This window comes from Medicago sativa, chromosome 3 (assembly GCF_051527215.1).
Source record: "Medicago sativa cultivar Bolivia chromosome 3, Bolivia_mono, whole genome shotgun sequence".
Taxonomy (NCBI): domain Eukaryota; kingdom Viridiplantae; phylum Streptophyta; class Magnoliopsida; order Fabales; family Fabaceae; genus Medicago; species Medicago sativa.
Window position 1 is genome coordinate 30752387 of NC_140751.1, and position 15507 is coordinate 30767893.

The following is a 15507-nucleotide window of genomic DNA, read 5'->3' on the forward strand; positions in this document are numbered from 1 at the left end:
AAGATTTGGACGCATTATCTGTATGGTTCTAAGTTTGAAGTGTTCAGTGATCATAAGAGTTTGAAGTATCTGTTTGACCAGAAGGAGTTGAATATGAGACAGAGGAGATGGTTGGAATATCTTAAGGATTTTTACTTTCAATTGAGTTATCACCCTGGGAAGGCGAATGTTGTTGCTGATGCTTTGAGCAGGAAGTCGTTGCATATGTCTGCTTTGATCGTGAAAGAGTTGGAGTTGATTGAGCAGTTTCAGGATTTGAGTTTGGTTAGTGAGTTGACACCGGATGGTGTGAGGTTGGGAATGTTGAAGCTGACAAGTAATATTCTGGAGGAGATCAAGAATGGTCAGAAGGAAGATTTGGAACTTGTTGATCGAGTAGTATTGGTTAACCAAGGTAAGGGTGGAGATTTCAGGTTGGATGAGCACGGTGTTTTGATGTTTCGTGATCGTGTTTGTGTGCCAAATGTTCTTGAGCTTAAGAGACAGATTTTGGAAGAGGGTCACAGGAGTAGTTTGAGTATTCATCCAGGAGCGACTAAGATGTATCAGGGTTTGAAGAGGTTGTTTTGATGGCCTGGAATGAAGAAGGATGTTGCAGAGTTTGCGTATGCTTGTTTGGTTTGTCAGAAGTCTAAGATTGAACATCAGAGACCGTCAGGTTTGATGCAACCATTGTTTGTGCCAGAGTGGAAGTGGGATAGTATATCAATGGACTTTGTTGGAGCGTTGCCGAAGACTGCTAACGGTTTTGATTCTATTTGGGTGATCGTTGATCGGTTGACGAAGTCGGCACATTTTGTTCCTTTTAAGACCGGTTTGTCTGTGGCGAAGTTGGCTGAGATCTACATTGAGCAGATTGTTAGATTGCATGGTGTTCCTTCTAGTATTGTGTCGGATCGGGATCCGAGGTTTACTTCTAAGTTTTGGGAGAGTTTGCAATTGAGGTTGAGTTCTGCGTATCATCCCCAGACTGATGGACAGACGGAGAGGACTATTCAGAGTTTGGAAGATTTGTTGAGAGCTTGTGTGTTGGAGCAAGGTGTCAGTTGGATTGAATGTTTACCGTTGATTGAGTTTACTTACAACAACAGTTTTCATTCTAGTATCGGGATGGCACCGTTTGAGGCTTTGCATGGTCGGAGGTGTAGAACTGCTTTGTGTTGGTATGAGTTAGGAGAAAGTGCTTTGTTAGAACCGGAAGTTGTGCAAGAGACGACCAAGAAGGTTAAGATGAATGAGAGCGTCTCAGAGTAGGCAGAAGAGTTATCATGATAAGAGGGGGAAAGACCTTGAGTTTCAGGTTGGCGATCATGTATTTTTTGAGAGTGAATCCTGTAACTGGTGTTGGACGTGCTTTGAAGTGTCGGAAGTTGACTCCTCGTTTTGTTGGACCTTTTGAGATTGTTGAGAAGGTAGGGGTTGTAGTGTATAGGATTGCGTTACCGCCATCCTTGTCTAATCTTTATGATGTGTTTCATGTGTCTCAGTTGAGGAAGTATGTGTATGATGCGTCTCATGTGATTCAAGTGGATGATTTGGAAGTAAGGGATAATTTGACCGTTGAGACTTGGCCAGTTAGGATTGAGGATCGTGAAGTGAAGCGTTTGCTTGGCAAGGAGGTCGTTTTGGTTAAAGTGATTTGGGTTGGACCAACTGGTGAGAGTGCCACTTGGGAATCGGAGAGTAGGATGAGGGTTGCGTATCCAGAGTTGTTTCCTTCAGGTAATTTTCAAGGGCGAAAATTCTTTTTAGTGGGGGAGAGTTGTAACAGCCCGATTTTCGCTAGTTTTTATTTTATTATTTATTTATGTGTGATATATGTGCTCTTATATGATTATTTGCCTCTGTGTGTATTTTTGGTTGGGAATTGTAGAATTCGGTGTAGAAGGGTATTTTAGTCATTTTGGACTTAGGGGCATTTTGGCCAGTTTGAGAGTAGGGGTAATTTTGTAATTTTGGATGAGGATTATTTTTAATGTTTAGTAGGAGTATTATTTTACCAAGTTACTAGAGAGGGTGTAGTAATTATTTTAATTATCATTAAGTGACCGTTAGTGTTATAATTTACCATTAAGTGAGTAGTGACATTTTGGGTGTTAGAATAGAAATGGGTTAGGCCCATTAAGGTTTAAGAGATAAGCCCAATTGAGTAGAGCTAGTATATAAACTCTAGTTGTTGGTAACACTAGGTTTTACAAACATTATTCATTTCATTTCATTTGGGAAGAGAAGAGATAGAGACTTGAGGCAACAACAACAACAAGGGTTAGAAGGCAAAGAGGGGATTCAACATCTAAGAGCAAAATTGAGGCTTGGGTTAGAGAATCTTGGTGTTAGAGGTAAGAGGGTTAGATTTCAACCATAATTCACATCTTTTTCTTTTTACCCATTTTTGTGAAATTGATGAATTGAACCTAATTGTTGTTAAATTCGTGCATACTTGTTGCTGTTATGTTTAAGAGCATGTTTTATATGATAATTGCATGTTAGTATGTGAATTAACATGTTTAAATGCATAGTTGTTGGTGCTTTGTGTTCTTGAGCAAAATTGATGAAAAATGAAGTTGTGATGTTGAATTGTGCATGAATTTGTGTTCATTAGTTGTGGTTGATGGTTGTTGAACTGTTAGAATCAAATTGGTGTGACTGGAATCGTTATTTATGGATTCATGAGGAGATTTGTGGTTATGTTGGTGTTTTTGAGAAAATTCATGATTTTGATGAAATAAGCCCAATTGTTGTTTCTAATGCATGATTCATGTTTGATTAAGTGTATTCGACCTATTTTGACCCATAAACACTTTCTGGAAGTTGATTTGGGAGTTGGGGGTTTGAAAATTGGGATTTTGGGCAAAAATGGTGTGAAAAACCGAAACTTCTGCAGAATTTCGCAAGAACGGCGCTAACAGCGAAACTGTCTGGACAAGTTTCGCTAATAGCGAAATTGCCCAGAAATAGTTTTCTGTTTTGATTGTTTTGAGCTTTGGGGGACCAATCCAATACTTCTAAAATATTTCTTTGGACATAATTAACATCTGTTTACACCTTTAATCCTACTGGAACATGATTTGAGTTGGTTTGGACTTGAATTTGTGAAAATCGTCTAACTTTTGTAAAAACGGTCCAAACGTCAATTTTTCCAAAAACTCGTTTTCTTCGGAAATTGAAGTGGGATTAGAGTTGTATACTGTTTATATGATTTTTAAAAATGGATGTGATTGGTTCTATCAAGTTTGAACTTGTTTTGCTTTGAAAATGGAAAATTTTATGAAAAGTGAAAAAGTGAGACGAACTTTGTGATTTTTATGAATTCGTCGGATTTGGCCGATGAAATGCTTACGTATCCTCTACTGCACACACATGTGGACTGTGAGCATACAAGGCATAGGCTATTGAGCTTGTTTACTTGGTTTTGAATTAATTGTTCAATTAATTTTAAGTTATGACTTGGAGAGACGAACTTGACTAAAGATGACTTTTGAGAACCAATTGATTGTGAATCCTTTATGGAGAATTTTTATATGGTATGTGAAGATGATTGGTGGTGTAATTATGTGACAACTTTATGTTGTGTGATTTTTGAATGTTGTTTGTGATTGTATATATGATATATTGGTGGTGAATTATTGATGATTGCATATATACATGTATTGGTGATGGTGAGGTGATTATTGTTTGTGTGAACATATACATTTGTAGTTGAGTCATATGTTCATGCATTCATGACTGATGGTGGTGGATTTTATATCCAAAACTGATGGTGGCGGATTTTATATCCAATTGAGGTGAGTACGATGTTTTTGTTGCATCGAAGGTGACGACCTTGAGGTGATTTGGTACCACATGCATCTAGATGAGTCTAGAATCATTGCATCAATTGTTGGTGGATTGAATTTCATTTGCAAGGTGTTTGATGATAGTTTTGATAACTGTACTTGTGAATTGGATTATTGATTGTTAATTGATTGACAAGGTGAAATGGTATATGTGTATGATACACTTGTGGAGATGAACTTGGAATGATAATATGCATGAGTTGAGATTACTTGTGAATAATATGTATGAATTGCTATTCTTGAATATATCCTTTCATTTCCAATGTTCATAATAAATGTTTTTCGTGGATTATGATGATGTAATGCTAACCCTCAGTGGTTTACCACCTACCTTTCTGTATGGACGGGTAGATGGAGTGCAGGATGCTTAGTTGTTGCTTGTTGATGTCGAGGAGTGGAGTTCCTCTTTTTCATGCAAGTGTCTAGATTAGGGTTCTGATCTAGGATAGTCTTTGCATGTTGTTTATTTGACTTTGTATTTTGGAGTTGTGGAGATATTCTGTTATTTGAGATTTGGAGAATACATTTGTATTATGTTTGGAGATCCAGAGATTTTTATGAATTTATCTGTTTGTTCCGCTGCTATGATGTGTAACATGATCTTTATGCATGTATGATTTGTGGTTTATTCGGAGACGTAACATCTATTTCTAGAATATTTCTGATATATTCGCGCGTTTTACCGCTTAATAGAAATAGGGTGTTACACACAACATATACACAACATCATTCATACATGGTTGCATCAGTCGCCGAATGTCTTGTTTGGTTGTATCCCTTCGTTTCAGTCCTCAATTGTTTCAAGCTGCCAGTCCTAAACAACGGACCGTTTGAGTTTACCGTTTTTATCTTGTATCAAGCTGCCAGTCCTAAACAACGGACTGCTTGAATTTACCTTTTTATCTTGTTTCAAGCTGCCAGTCCTAAACAACAGACCGCTTTAGTTTACCTTTCATCATGTTTTAAACGGTCAGTTCCAACCAATGAACAGTTTGAGGTCACATTTTATTTTCGCAAAAGTGTCATCCCCTGCTTTGTCAGAAAACGAGATGTCACTCAATCTTTATCTTCTCAAGTATCTCATTCCCCTCCTGGTCGGATTACGGAAGATCAAAATCACTCCTCGGTTTTGTCGGATTACGGAAAATCAAAATATTCCCCGGTTTAACGGATTACGGAATATCAAATCATCATTCCCCGCTTTGTCGGATTACGGAATCTCAAGCGTCTTTCCCCATTAAGTTGGATTGCGGAAGGTCAAATGTGACTTTCCCTGGTTTGTCGGATTACGGAAGATCAAAATCATTCCCCGGTTTAACGGATTACGGAATATCAAGTCATCATTCCCCGTTTTGTCGGATTACGGAATGTCAAGTGTTTCATTCCCTGGTTTAACGGATTACGGAATATCAAATGTGCATTCCCCGGTTCACCGGATTACGGAAGATCAAATTCATCATTCCCCGGTTCATCGGATTACGGAATATCAAATGTATCATTCCCCGCTTTATCGGATTACGGAATATCAGAATTTCATTCCTCGTTTAGTCGGATTACAGAATATCAAGAGTGTCTTCCCCATTTTATCGGATGACGGAATGTCAACAGTGTCATCTCCTGGTATGTCGGATGACGAGACGCCACTCAATTTTTGTTTTCTCAAAGTGTCGTTCCCCGTTTTGTCGGATGACGGAATGCCAAAAGTGTCATCCCCCAGCGTTAACTGTTCTAGTGATGTCATTAATCAATTTCAATTTCAAATGTGTCGTCCCCGGTATATCTGTTCAAGAGGTGTCACCAGTCAAATTTAACTTCAAATGTCAATTTCTACAAACCATCAGTTTACAAATACATTTCAAAATTCCAAGTGTCTATTCAAGATTTTGTTTCCTTTCATTTGACTTCATATCAGTTATCAACACAATACTGGACAATCATTTTCCCTAGTGAAACTACATTCCCCCTAGCGGAGTCGGATCCCTTTTTCTTCAACAAATTTAGGTATCCCGTTGTTGTTTCTCATCTCAGTCAAGTCATATTTTTCGTCCTACATTCATAAGCATTTCACGAGCATTCATAGCATCTTAGGTCCAAAATTGGTGTACTTTGTATTTAAGTCTCTTCGGTCCGATCGAATCAAAGATTCCATCTTCAAATCTCCGAACGAAGAAACTTAAATAGGGGCATCTATCATACCCCAATTTTTGACCTAAGATACCACTGACACGTGTCGGTGGACCTTACCTTCATATGTCATTTAACCCGGACCAGTCTCCGATTTTCAGCGAAAATTCGGTAGAGGTATTTTAAAATACCTCATTTTTAGTTCTGAATCAGTTCACCTTTCTTTTTTTAGTCGTTATTTTCATCTTTTATCTTGTTTAAATTAATTTGATTTTTATTGTTTTATTTCAATTAGTCATTCTTTTATTTTAATTAAGTCATTCACTTTCTTTTTAATCAATTATTTCCTTTTTAGATAGGTCCAGGTCCGTATAACATTTTATTTTATTATTTCGTTTATTATTATTTGATAAAAATCCCAAAAGAGTCCAAAGCCAAACCCAGCCTGTCATGCGCTTGTAAATTTCAGTCCATGTTCAAACCACATCTGCAGCAATTTCATAGGAACAGAAACGCATTCTTCACCAATTCATTCCAATCCAAAGCCAGATTTTCTGCGCCTCTTTAAACAAACCCTAAGCCTAAAATCAACATTATAAATTAAACCTGTACATACACATTGAAAGGGGGCCAAAATTCATCGCAAAATTCATCATAACAGACCCAATTTCAAACACCAGAATTCATCAACATAAACCTGCATCCTTTCGAACAACAGTAACGATTTCACCAAAAAAACAACGCATCAAAGCCAATCACGAATACATTCCACAACACATAGTCACAAACATAAAAACCTGTTTCATACCCAAACATCAACAAGCCAATCGCAACACACATCTTTTTCACGACACAAGTCTCAACCTATTCATCCTCGCAACACAGTTCCACGAGCCAAAAGATTACAAACACAAAATCAACAACCGATTCCAATAATCAAATCCAGCCGTCAAACCTTTAAACCCGTACTCAAACAATCGACCCAATCCTCATAAATCACTCAAACCTGTCAACAATTAAACCGACCGCCGCAAACGCAGACGTCGACAGAAACTACATATACAAAATCGTAGCCGAGACATCAAATTGTACCAGACCAAACACAGCGAGGCCAGCAGGAAATTGTCTCAACCGGAGTCGTACACGAAGCCGCAAACAATCTCACGGATGTCAACACGAAGTCGCAGCAGTACAAAGACCTCGCAATCCAAATCGGCATCAATAGTGGACCGGATCGACAGGGTAGGAGAGGTTTTTCTTTGATTTATTTATTTTTGATCTAGTGCTGTTTTGGGATTTCTGATGGAAGAATCGGGAACAGGGTAGGAATCAAGCAGGAATAATAGAAAATAAAAACAAAACTTTGTTGAGCGGCGGCGCCGCCGTCGATGACGGCTAACCGCCGCGTAGGAACCCCCTACCTTCTCGTCGGAATGAAGAACACAGAGGGAAGAGACCAAAGAAGTGTGTGTGTGAGAGAGAGAGAGAGAGAGAGAAACGAGAAGAAGAAGTAGGAAGAGAGAGAAAGGATGGTTCAAAATGAATGAATGTCTGAAGGGAGATGCTATTTATATAGCCTCCCGTTCCAGTGCTTGCGCGTGCACCCTACTAGTGTGTACCCACGTGCTAATCTCCCTTGATATTAATCCCATGGTCATTGGAGCCTTTCCGCTGGTCAAATCCAGGCCGTCTGATCAATCAGACGGCCCACTTCAAATCTCTCAATCCTATTTCCCATCCTTTAAACCCATGATCCAAACCCGCTCCAGGTACCAAACCGATCCACCCAGGATCCGAAATCAACCCGCCCAGCACCTGTTTCAAGCCCAACTTTTCTATTTTCTGTATACTAATTACGCCCCTTGCTTACTGTTTACACCCCCATTCTGCATTCTTTCATTTTTATTTCTATTCTTTATCATGTTTATTTTTTCTCCATGCATTTTTTTTATTCTAATTGCATTTTATCTTGTTGCATCTTATATTTGTTTTAGGTCGCACTTTTGCATTACTAAGCATTTTTTTCAATTATTAGAATGTAAACTAGGATTTAATGTAAATAATTTATTTATTCTTTTTTTGCCATTTATTTTCCACAGACCTTAGAATGTACAGTAGGTTTAAATGTAATTTATTTATTTATTCTCGTCATTTACTTTCTCGCAGACCATAGCATGTATAATAGGTTTTTTGTAATAGTTTATGTGCATGTGTGCGTGCGTGTGTGTATGCCTTTCTTTTGATGTTGCTAGATTAGGTTAAAGGTCCTCGTGGTGGCCCAACGCCACTATAAAGTACCTACGCTTTATCTTCTCGCTCCGTTAGTGTCAATTTTAGTATAGTCATCATTCAAAAACAACAAAAACATGCAAATATCAAAACACAAAAAATATTTTTCTTAAAATAAACCTTGATCTTAAATCAAGTGACGTCTTTTTTTATTTTCTTTCCTTAATCAAACTTCAATCAATTTAATCATATTTCAAGTCATTTTTTCTTTAATATAAAAAAATACAAACAAATTGATTTTGCCATTTGGCTTTTTCATTTTAAAATCTTTTCAAAAACATTAAAAAACATTCAACCAATCAAACGTCAATTTTTACCACGAACTACGTGATTTTGATCCCTCACGGGTACGTAGGCAGAGGACACTCGTCCTTTCAAATCAATAAAAATGTAGATAAATAGGTCTCCTTTTTCTTTTAATCATCTTTCCTAAGTTCCTTCTTTTTAATAAAAAGCAAGTTTATAGCACATTAATTAAATGAAACCAAGAGGTTCCCGTAGAGTACTACGGACATAAAGGGTGCTAACACCTTCCCTTTATGTAACTAACCCCCGAACCCTAAATCTTTTCAAAATGTGGGGTAGTTTGAACTTTCTTCCCCTTTTCTTAAAAAATAAAAATGTTCGGTCGTGAAATAAATTAGTGAGTCAAAAGCTAATCAAATAGCCTTGATCTCCGAGAAATGACGCGACACTTCACAATGGGAATGGATTTGAAATTGGTTCTTCATAGGACATCAACCATATCAGGAAAAAGATCATTGGTGATTGATCAAAGCTTCAACAACGACTCTTTTTTATGTGCTGGCAATTTCACAACGTCTCTTTCACACCTCTATATAAAGGAGTGAAGACTTAGAGTTTGGTAGTGCAAAACACAAGACTCAACTACAATTTACAAGTGCCAAAACTCTGCTGAAATTGTTCTACTTTCAAAAGTTCACTTAGAATTTCTGCTTTCAAGTTCATATCTTAGAAATTCTAAAGTCTTAAGAGTCTGTATCTGTTTTGTATTGTGAGCACCTCTGATTGTATATCAAGGGTTCAATCTCAAACATTTTTCTGTGTAATTTTGTTTGATTAGAAGTCTCTTGCAGTTGTGCTTGAGCATTGGAAGTTTCTTGCTTGTGTGCTTGAGCATAGGAAGTTTCTTGCTTGTGTGCTTGAGCAATTTGAAGTCTCTTGCTAGTTGTAGCAGTGAGCAGTTGTAATTTGACATTACATTTTAGTGAACTCTCCTTGTAAGTGCAAGGGGGACTGGACTACTTCCGGTTTGTGGAACGAACCAGTATAATTGCTCTGTGTCTTTCTTCTTCTCTCTCTCTGTTTTTATCTGCTGCATCTTAGTTTTGAATCCCACTTCAGAAGCAGTCTCACTTTGCTTCTGATCAGTGTGTTTCAACTTACAAGAAGCATCATATCATTAGAGGAGCACTTGTCACTGCTATTCCTAAAGCAGAGTACATGAAGATGAGTGACAAGTCAACTGCTAAAGCAATGTTTGCTTCTCTTTGTGCTAACTATGAAGGCAGCAAGAAAGTTAGAGAAGCAAAGGTTCTTATGTTGGTTCATCAGTATGAGTTGTTCAAGATGAAGGATGATGAAGCTATTGAGGAGATGTACTCAAGGTTTCAAACCCTAGTCTCTGGACTAGAAAAACTTAAGAAGAGTTATGTTGCTTCTGATCATGTCAGCAAGATACTAAGAAGCTTGCCTGCTAGATGGAGACCTAAGGTTACTGCTATTGAGGAAGCTAAAGATTTAAACACTTTAAGTGTTGAAGATCTTGTCAGCTCTCTCAAAGTTCATGAGATTAGTCTTAATGAACGTGAACCTTCCAAAAAGAGTAAATCTATTGCTCTACCATCTAAAGGGAAGTCATCAAAAGCTCTGAAGGTTGTTGATTCTGAAGAAGAGTCATCTGATGGAGACTCTAGTGAAGATCCTTCAGAGAAAATGGCTATGTTGTCCAACAAGCTTGAGTATCTGGCAAGAAAAAACAGGAAGTTTCTAAGTAAGAGAAGTGGTAGCAGAAGTTCCAAGAAAGAAGATCAAAAGGGATGCTTCAACTTTAAGAAGCCTGGACAGTTCATTGTTGATTGCCCTGATCTTCAGAAGGAGAAATCAAAGGACAAGTCAAAGAAATCAAGCTTCAACACAAGGAAATTCAGAAAGCAGATTAAGAAGAGTTTAACGGCAACCTGGGAAGATTTGGATAGTGAATCTGGTTCTGAAACGGAAGAAGCTGATGAAGATGCTAAGGTAGCTGTTGGGTTAGTGGCTACTGAGACTTCAGAAGTAGATCCTGATTCAGATTCTGAAGATGAAAATGAGGTATGTCTAAGATCAAAGGAAAAGCCAAAATCATGGTACCTAGACAGGGGTTGCTCAAGGCATATGACAGGAGAGAAGTCTATGTTCCTCACCCTCACTATGAACGAAGGAGAAAGTGTGAAGTTTGGAGGCAACCAGTCTGGCAAGATCATTGGTACGGGAACTATTGGTAACTCCTCTATCTCAATTAAGAATGTGTGGTTGGTAGAAGGTCTTGAACATAACCTATTGAGCATTAGTCAATTTTGTGACAATGGTTATGATGTGTTGTTTGAAAAGACCAATTGCACTGTAATCAACAAAGAAAACAAATCCATAGTATTCAAGGGAAAGAGGATGGAGAATGTCTATAAAATTAACTTCTCTGAACTGGTTGATCAGAAGGTAATTTGCCTTCTGTCAGTGAATGATAAGAAATGGTTGTGGCACAGAAGGTTGGGACATGCTAACTGGAGATTAATCTCTAAGCTTAGTAAGTTACAACTTGTCAAAGGCCTACCAGACATTGACTATCATTCAGATGCACTTTGTGGTGCATGCCAGATGATGAGTCATAGATAGTATTATTTATTGCCTTATTTAGTTTAGTTTTATTTTAGATTTGATTTAGTTTTATTGCATTTTATTTTATATTAGAATATTTTACTTCAAATTGTGTTTTATTTTATTTTAGGAATAAATATATGGTGGAAGGTGCCTTGGAGCAAAAGAAAGAGGAATGGAACAAATACAGCGCAAGAATACGAAGATACGGGGCAAAAATATATTCCCCCAAACTCAGAAGCTTGGCACGGCCCGTGCCAACATGTGGCACGGCCGTGCCCGTCCCCAGGATACTCTTTTGCTGCTTTTCTTCAAGCCCAAGTTACCCTGTTGCAGCTTTACCGTTTTATCCTTCTAGTTGCTTAGTTTCTAAGTCAGATGTAAAGCTATAAATAGAGTAGCTCTCCACCATAAACAATCATGCTTTACTTTGTTTATTTCAATAGCTATTTTAATAAAAGTCTTTATTTTCTCTTTTACTTTCTTTGCAATTTATTTTACCGTATTTCTCTCTTCTTCCTCCATGTCTACGATGAACATGAGTGAGTAGACTTCTTAGTCTTAGGATTATTGGGGAGTCTAATGACTAAATCCTAAACAAAACATGTCTAAACCCTAATTTCTATGTAACCCTAATTTCTAATCTAGATTCACCGTCTTAACGTGGATTAACAATTATCAAACTGTGGAAGCGAAAGCGGAGGGTTTGATAATCGTTAATCCATCATCCCAAACATCAATTCATAAAGCGAGAGCGGAGTCTTGATGTTGGAACAAGTGAATCTAGACAATAATTGCAAAACAGTGAAATAGTCTTTGCAATTATTGAGACAAAGAGTAGTTTCAATCCTCTATGCATCTTCTAGTAATCATGTCAGTGAAATAGGCTTGGTTGCTAGAAGTAAACTCTCACCGGACTTTCATCGGAAAGGTGAGGGGCTAAGGGAAACCGGTCTTTAGAAATTAGTGTGTAAATCATGAAATTAGATGTTTAGGTTTTGTCTAGTGAAGGATTAGTTATTAAGATGAACCAATGATCCTAAGGCCCTTTATTATTATTGTTTTTACCTTCAGCAATCAAACTCTTTCTTATCAACTTTCTCTCCTCTAATCATTCATTAAAAGTTAATTAAGTTGAACAACTCCCTAGCGGAACGATACTCTACTTACTACTATTACTTCGATAGGCCGTGCACTTGCGGTTTGGCCCTATCAAGTTTTTGGCGCCGTTGCCGGGGAGTTAACTAATTTAATTAGCTTTTTCTTAGTGATTAGAATTCTCTCTTCTTCTTTCTCTTTTCTTTTTATTTTTAACTTTTTATTTTTCTGTCGTTGTTAACTTCTTGGGTTCTCAATTTTTTTATGCGAAAAACCAGAAATCGAGTTGTAATAGTCAACGAGATCGAAAGGTATTTGCATAGACGAAAGAGAGACGCACGAAATAACACCGCCATGGCCAATCGCACTCTCAAAGAGTATGCAACGCCGTCTACGGCTGAGCCACAAGCTGTTATTGTGTACCCAACGGTTGAGGATGACAACTTTGAAATCAAGCCTGCCCTACTTAACTTGGTGCAGCAAAACCAATTCTCGGGATCCCCCACTGAGGATCCCAATCTTCACATCTCTGTTTTCCTACGAATTAGTGGAACCATGAAGGAGAACCAAGAAGCCGTAAGACTTCATCTCTTTCCCTTTTCCTTAAGGGATAGAGCTAGCGCTTGGTTCCATTCCCTCGAAGTCGGTTCCATTACTTCATGGGATCAGATGAGGCAAGCATTCCTTGCCCGTTTCTTTCCACCATCTAAAACCGCTAAACTTAGAGACCAAATCACGCGGTTCAACCAAAAAGATGGGGAATCTCTCTATGAGGCGTGGGAGCGTTTCAAAGAAATGCTAAGACTTTGTCCCCACCATGGCCTAGAGAAGTGGCTTATAGTCCACACTTTTTATAATGGCTTGTCTTATACCACTAAGATGTCTGTTGATGCAGCTGCAGGTGGAGCACTTATGAACAAGAATTACACGGAGGCGTATGCCTTGATCGAAGACATGGCTCAAAATCACTACAAGTGGACCGACGAAAGAGCCATCACTAGTTCTTCACCCTCCAAAAAGGAGGCAGGTATACACGAAGTCTCTAACTATGACCACCTTGCTTCTAAAATTGATACACTAACTGAAAAACTTGAAAAACTCAATGTTAGTGCTATCAACTCTGCTTCTACTCCTTCTTGTGAAATTTGTGGTATAACTGGTCATGCTGGTGTTGATTGCCAACTAGGTAGTGCTATTAATGGTGTTGAGCAAATGAATTATGCTCAATACAACCAAGGGATGAGACAAAATCAAAATTTTTATAAAAACCAAAATCCCTATGGACAAGTAGCACCACCCGGTTATGCAAACAACCAAAGATTCACTCAGAAATCCAATTTGGAAATTTTGTTGGAAAATTCTATTGCCAACCAAAACAAACAACTTCAAGAACTTAAGAACCAAACTGGATTTCTGAATGATTCTCTTTCCAAGCTCAATACCAAGGTTGATTCTATTGCTACTCACTCTAAAATGCTTGAAACACAAATCGCCCAAATAGCCCAACAAGTGGCTACATCTTCCCAAACACCGGGAGTCTTTCCTGGTCAAACCGAAGCCAATCCCAAAGCCCAAGTTAATGTCATATCTTTTAGGGGTAGTAAGTTAGGTGAAACTTTTGCTAAGGTTAAAAACATTGGGAAAGAGAATGTCAAGCCGTTAGGTGATAAAGTTGTGATAGAAGAAGCAAAACCACTTGAAGAAAACAAAACTCCATCCCCCTTAAATCCTGAAAAGCTTAAACTAGAGGGTAAGTTTGAAAAATTTGTTAACATACTTAGGAAAATTTGCATTAAACTTCCCTTTGCTGAAGCTTTGTCTAGGATGCCTCTATATGCCAAGTTTTTAAAGGAAATTTTTTCAAAGAAAAGGGCTATAGAGCATAATGAGACAATAGCCTTGGCTAAGGAAACTAGTACAATCATCCAAGAAGCACCCCCTAAGCTTAGAGATCCAGGTAGCTTTGCCATACCATGTGAAATTGGGAATGAAACCATAAACAAAGCCTTATGTGACTTAGGAGCTAGTGTTAGTTTGCTGCCTTTGTCTCTTCTTAAAAGGATAGGGATAGGAGAATTGAAACCTACCGAGATGGAATTGAAAATTGCTGATCGTTCTACCATGAAACTTGTAGGATTTGTTGAGGACATACCCGTTAAGATAGAAGGGATATACATCCCAACTGATTTTGTAGTCGTTGACATTGAAGAGGACGATGACGTCCCTATAATCCTAGGTAGACCTTTCCTCGCAACTGCAGGAGCTCTCATCGATGTTAAACTTGGTAGGATAGTCTTTCAAGTGAGTGATAAGATGGTAGGATTTGAGTTGGAAAACGTTATGAAAGGTCCCGCTCTTTACTCTTGTCGCATGCTTAACGATCATGTTGTGAAGGAACGTTTTATGGCGTCATCTACACAATATGATATCTTTGATCCATTCTAAGGACTCTTTCTAACCGTCAAGCTAATGACATTAAAAGAGAGCTTCGTGGGAGGCAACCCACGCATTTAATTGCTTTTGTTTCGTTTTTCTTTTGTTTTAAGTTGTTTTGTAGGTAATTGTCCAAGTGTGATTCGAGAAAAATTAAGAAATTGAAAAATTCTGAAGCCCTCAGGATCAGAGAGGTGGCACGGCCCGTGCTAGAATTGGCACGGCCGTGCCAAGTTTTTAAAAGATAAATTGAAGATTGAAGTCAGAAAGATGGCACGGCCCGTGCCAAGGGTGGCACGGCCGTGCCCGTGTTCTAGCCACTATAAACCTAATTTTTCTTCTTCTTCCCCATTCATTCTCAAACCACAAACCTCTCTCTACCTTCAAACTTCTCTCTAAACCTCCATAACCTTCAAAACTTCAAACCCTCATATCTCCCTCAATTCTTAACCAAATCACTCCATTCTTTCACCAATCAACCACAAACTTCACCCAAAACAAAGACCACCAATCAAAAACATCTTTCATCCATTCAAAACCATAATTCACCAAAACCCTAATCTTTCAAAACCTAACCTAAACACCACAAAACCTTAACCAATCTCCACATCCAAACCAACAAACCTTCCTTAAACATCAACCCTAACCCTAAACCAATCCTTTCCACCAAAAATTCTCCCAAACCCTAAACCTTCAAAACCAATTCCAACAAGGGTCAATGGCTTCAAGAAGAAGTGGTAAAGAACCAGCAAGCTCTCAAGGAGGACCTCCCCCAAAGAAGTAAGCACAAGTGAAGAATCATGGAATAAACTTCAAGAACAACAAGCAACGGGACAGGTATAAAATTCTA

General features: G+C 38.2%; 1 non-coding gene across 1 annotated transcript; it reads right to left on the reverse strand.

The window, feature by feature from the left end:
- Window positions 1–12941: 12941 nt before the first annotated feature.
- On the reverse strand, window positions 12942–13048 carry LOC146937085 (small nucleolar RNA R71). Its single transcript, XR_015033641.1, has one exon. It is a non-coding gene; the product is annotated as a small nucleolar RNA R71 (small nucleolar RNA).
- Window positions 13049–15507: the final 2459 nt, after the last annotated feature.